Genomic DNA, 5,312 nt, shown 5'->3' with positions numbered 1-5,312 from the left:
AGGTGGCAAAATGGGAAATCGGTGCCATTTAATTGCTAAAGGCAGCTTAAATGGGCGAGAAGTGGCAAAAATAGACAAAAAAAGTGCAAACACTGGGGGAAAAGAGGCAATAAAGGGCAGAAAGTGGCAAAAATGGGTTACAGGTTGCAAAAATGGTCCAAAAGTGGCAAAAACATGACAACAGAAAATGAGTGAAAAATGGGCAAAAATCAGCAAAAAGGTGGAAAAATGGGAATTAAGTGGGATTTTACTGCAAAGGGCAGCTTAATGGGTGAGAAGTGGCAAAAATAGGCAAAATAGGGGCAAAAAATGCAAAAAGGCAGGATAAAAGTATCAAAAATGGGTGAAAATTACTGAAAGAAATGGAAGAAAATGGGCCAAGAGCTGTAAAAACTAGGAGAAAAGTGGCAAAAATGGGTGAGAAGTGGTAATGAAATGATCAACAGGTGGCAAAAAATGGTCCACAAGTGGCAAAACCTTGGCAAAAAAAATGAGTGAAAAGTGACCAAAATGGGCAGAAATCAGCAAAAAGGTGGAAAAATGGGCAAAAAGCATCAAAGAGTAGCAAAATGGGAAATAGGCAGCATATAATTGCAAAAGGCAGCTTAAATGGGCAAAATAGACGAAAAAAGGGGCAAAAATGTGCAAAAAGCAGGATAAAAGTGTCAAAAAGAAGTAGCAACAATGGGAATAATATTTCAAATCAAGACATAAAAGAGGTGAGTATCACTGTTGTGACCCTTTCAGACTGACAGATGTCAGTGGCTTTGTTTCTCATCTGTTCTTGAATTTCTTTTGATGGCTCCATGATGTGATAGAGATCTTTTAGCCTGCTTCACTGTCAGACAGGTTCTGGTTAAGCCGTTTCTGTATTCAGCAGGTCTGGCAGTAATCAGGTCTGGGTGTGGATAGTCAAACTGAACTCAGCTTTAAAAAAAAATGTGAATAATCACAGATAATTCATGATTTAACAAGGTGGGCAATGACTTTTTCACATAGGACCAGGTAGGTTTGGATGGTTTTTACCTTAATATCATCATTAAAAACTGGCTTTAGTATTAAGTGGGGTTATCTTTGTCTAAAACTAATAATAGTTTGATAATCTGAAACATTTAAGTGACAAATATGGAAAAAAAGAAAACAAAAGCATTTGGCTAACGTTGAGCTAGCATTAAGCCAACATTAGTTAGCACTGTGCTAAGATTGGTGTAGCTGGTTGTGCCCCTGGTAGAGCAAAAGCATGGTTACTGGCTGGATACGAGTCAGATATTACCTGTGCAGGTTAAGGGTTGTCAGATATGACCTGTATGGGTTAGGGTTAGGGTTAGGGATTGTCAGATATTACCTGTATGTATTCGCTTCAAACTTCATATTTAGAGATTTATTAAAGCTGCACTGACTGATTCTGACGACCAGTAGGCGGAGCCACACACACCTGCTGAGGTGGCGTTTACTGACCTGTCTGTTCCTATAGGATGACAACAAACGGGTGACTGGCACTTCTTTTTTGTTTCTGTGGTGTCAAACAAACTTAAGGAAAGTTTTATAATCTTACAGGTAAATGAAAGAACCATAGGAGCAGTGGTATTTCACCAGCAGCAGAGGCCTTTATTCTACGTATCAAACGATAGATGGCGCTAAATTTCTTCTTCTCTGCTCTGCTTCTATGGCGGACACGCAGCTGTTGTCTCAGGATAACACTCGCCAGTCGTGGCCGCCCGCGCCGAGAGTAGAGCAGTGGTGTGAAGTGCTGCAGCTAAGCTCTTGAATTTTGTAACTGTAGTGACTCCATAATTCCATGCAGATTTTTCCCGTGTATAAAATGTGTTTTGCTTTTCATTAAATTTTCAGTTAATGTTTTTTAGTTGACCGTTGGGGCCACCATACTTACTTATTGTCAATCATAACTCAAAGGAACAGTCCGACAGTTTCCGGGATCTTTTTTTACCATATCCTGGGCCGGTCAGTAAACACATCACAGACAGGAAGTGGCTATCGATGTTTCATTTTGGTGAGTTTGGCAGTTTGCATGTCAGGCACGAATGACAGCATGGAAAATCAGACGTGAATGACGGCGCCATGTTTCTGAACGTCTGAAAGAAGCCCTTTAGAAATATTTAACTTCCTGTGTTTGATTTAAAGGGCCAGCACGGCTGCCTCCTGATTGGCCGAAGCACCTGTAGATAGAAGCTTTAGTGTGTTTAATGTCCGTAGGAGAAACCAGAGCGAGGACGGCGACGTCTGCAGCACAAAACAAACCAATGATGTCAAGTAGAGACCAACCAAAAATGACCAATAAACTCATTAAAACACCCGAGTCTGTGTCCAATCAAACAGCAGGAACAGGGTGATGTCAGAGGAGGATGTTAGCTTCACACCTGTTAGTTTAGCTTCATGTGTTTGTGTCTGTGGGGGCGGGGCTAACGTAAATGTTTGAATATAGAGCTAAACGGCGCCCAGTTTTCAGCAGCCATGATTCCTGAGGTAAACTCACCTGTTCAGATCCCCTACTGAAGTTTGAATATTTTAAATCTGAGCTACCTGAGTCTTCCTGACTATAAAACATCTGATTCAGCTCAAAAACAGGATTAAATAACAGAGAAAACTGAAGAGAGAACAAGACTGACAAACATTTATACCAGGAGTGTCAAACTCAGTCACAGCAGGGGCCAGATTCTGAACTTAGGTCTAACCTGAGGACCTAACAGGGTCCATATTTAACCATAAAATGACAAGCTCATTTCACCAGAAATGAATTAAGGTGGTAAAAGACTTGGCACTGATGAGAAATAATTTTGCAATTTAAAGGTGAACATGATAAGTTTAAAACTCAAAATCTGTGATAAAAAGTCAAATTTATATGTTTAAATTGTAAAAACATGACATTTAAAGTCAAAATAATGTTTTTAAAAGGCAAAATATGAGATAGAATACTGAAACAATGAATTTTAAAAGTCAAAACCTGAGATAAAATTCAAACTTATAATTTTTAACAGTCAAAACGTGAGATAAAAGTCAAAATCATAATTTTGAAAGGTCAAAAACCTGAGATAAAAATAAAAATCCTGAGTTTTTAGTTTAAAAAATGAGATAAAAGTTAAGGTTAGGAGATTACAAAGGTCAAAACATGAGATAAAAGTCAAAATCATGAATTTAAAAGGTAAAAGAAAACCTGATAAAATTTAAAATCAAGAGTTTTATGGTATAAATTGGATAAAAGTTAAAGTTAGGAGTTGAAAAAAGTCAAAAAATGAGATAAAAGTCAAAGTCATGATTTTAAAAGGTCAAAAAACTGAGATAAAATTAAAAATCATGAGTTTTTAAGGTAAAAAATAAGATAACATTTTAAGTTCAGATTTCAAAAAAGGTTGAAATGTGAGATAAAAGTCAGTCATGATTTTAAAAGTTCAAAAAACTTTGATAAAATTAAAAATCCTGCAAATTTAAAGTAAAAAATGAGATAAAAGTTAAAGTTTGGAGATAAGAAAGGTCAATATGTGAGATAAAAGTCAAAATCTGAATTTTAAAGGTCAAAATAGGATTTAAAATTTAAAATTATGAATCTAAAAGGTAAAAATATGAGATTAATTCAAAGTTATGAGATGTAAATGTTAAAATATGAGATAAAAAGTCAAAACCATAACTTTTAGTCATAACTGTGAGATGCAAAATTGAAAATATAGAGAAAACATAAATTTCTTCCCTACGTTCCTGCCTTTTTTCAAATTATTTTTGCTGTTTACTTTTTCTAATTTTTATGACTCAGCAAGGACGTTATAAATCATCAAAGTAAAGTTTATATTTTTATACTGGAGGAAATCTGCAGACCTCATATTGGTGGGACAGTTCTAATAGAAATAAATGATCTGGTGGGCCTGGTATAACTGCACCATGGGCCGGATTTGGCCCCCAGGCCTTGAGTTTGACACCCGGGATTTATACTGAGGATAAAGCAACTGTATATCCCACAATCCTTTGAGAGTCCCTCAAACTGATGCTAAAGTAACTTTTCAAACCATTCAACCAAACACAGAACATTTTTTTTCTATTGCAGTGTCATTATTATACAACCAAAGTTCCAAAAAAGTTGGGATGCTGTAAAAGAAATGTCATTACATACAGAAGTCAGTGATATTCAAATCTCATCAGACAACATAAACTACATATCAGATGTTAAAACTGGGACATTTTAATATTTCATGACAAAAAAAAATGGCTCATTTTGAATTTGATGGCAGCAACACATCTCAAAAAAGTATGGACGGGGCAAAAAAGGCTGGAAAAGTAAGTGGTACTAATAAAAGGCATTGGAAACAGGCATGATTCTGAACTAAAATCACTGCATGGGCACAGGAACGTTCCAGAAGTCATTGTCTGTCGACACAGTTGGCCGTGCCATCCACCAATGACAGTTAGAGCTGGATAAGAAGAAGCCATATGTGAACAGGATAACAGCGCCGTCTTCTCTGGACCAAAGCTCATTTAAAATGGGCAGCTTCTGCAACTGATCTGTCAGTTTTTAACTCGTATGGATGGATAGTTCTAAATGACTTGCAATGATTTATTCAAGTACTTTGAATGTAAATAAGGAACTATCACTGAACTAGAAAAGCACTCGGCGATCGCAGACCTCCACCATTAGCCCCATCTCCCAATAGTACAGAATCTTTTAAAAACATTCCTGGATCCAGACGGTGATCCAGATCACTCCCAAAATCGAATCAGTTCTTCCTTATGCCATTTCTGACATTTCTTGAAGATTTCATGAAAATCAGTCCATAAATTTTTGAGTTAAGTTGCTAACAAACAAACAAACGGACTAACTAACAAACCACACAGATCACTTCACCTCCTCGGCGGAGGTAATAAAATAGCATTGAAATAGATTTTCATGGTCCTACAAAGTCCCTGTGGAGGACCCCTAGACCGACTGGAACTATGAGTTGGTGGAGTACTGTGTGGTAAAATGGATCAATAAGCTGACTGGAGAAGGGCCACATACTGGTTTTTGCCTGGGGCCTCTGATCAGTAAAACCGGCCCTGCACTAATGTAGGTCTACATGTGGTCAGCAGTGTCTGATCTGATAGGATGTTGACGTGACAGCAGAAGCAGAGTGGTGTGTGACTTTGGGGTCATCATTTAGTTAAATCTGGGCCCCAAATAATCCTGGTTCTGGTCTTTAAGTGTGGATTTTTTTTTTAATGTTTAAAGACGTTATCACATGGTCGGTTCTAGGAAGGATGTGGGCGTTCTCAGTGAGGGGTCGTGGTCCTGAAAAGGACGGTTGGGTTGTGGTTGGTTATGGCCCGGT

This window comes from Cheilinus undulatus, linkage group 12, assembly GCF_018320785.1.
Source record: "Cheilinus undulatus linkage group 12, ASM1832078v1, whole genome shotgun sequence".
NCBI classification, from domain to species: Eukaryota; Metazoa; Chordata; class Actinopteri; order Labriformes; family Labridae; genus Cheilinus; species Cheilinus undulatus.
This window is presented reverse-complemented; position numbering follows the sequence as displayed.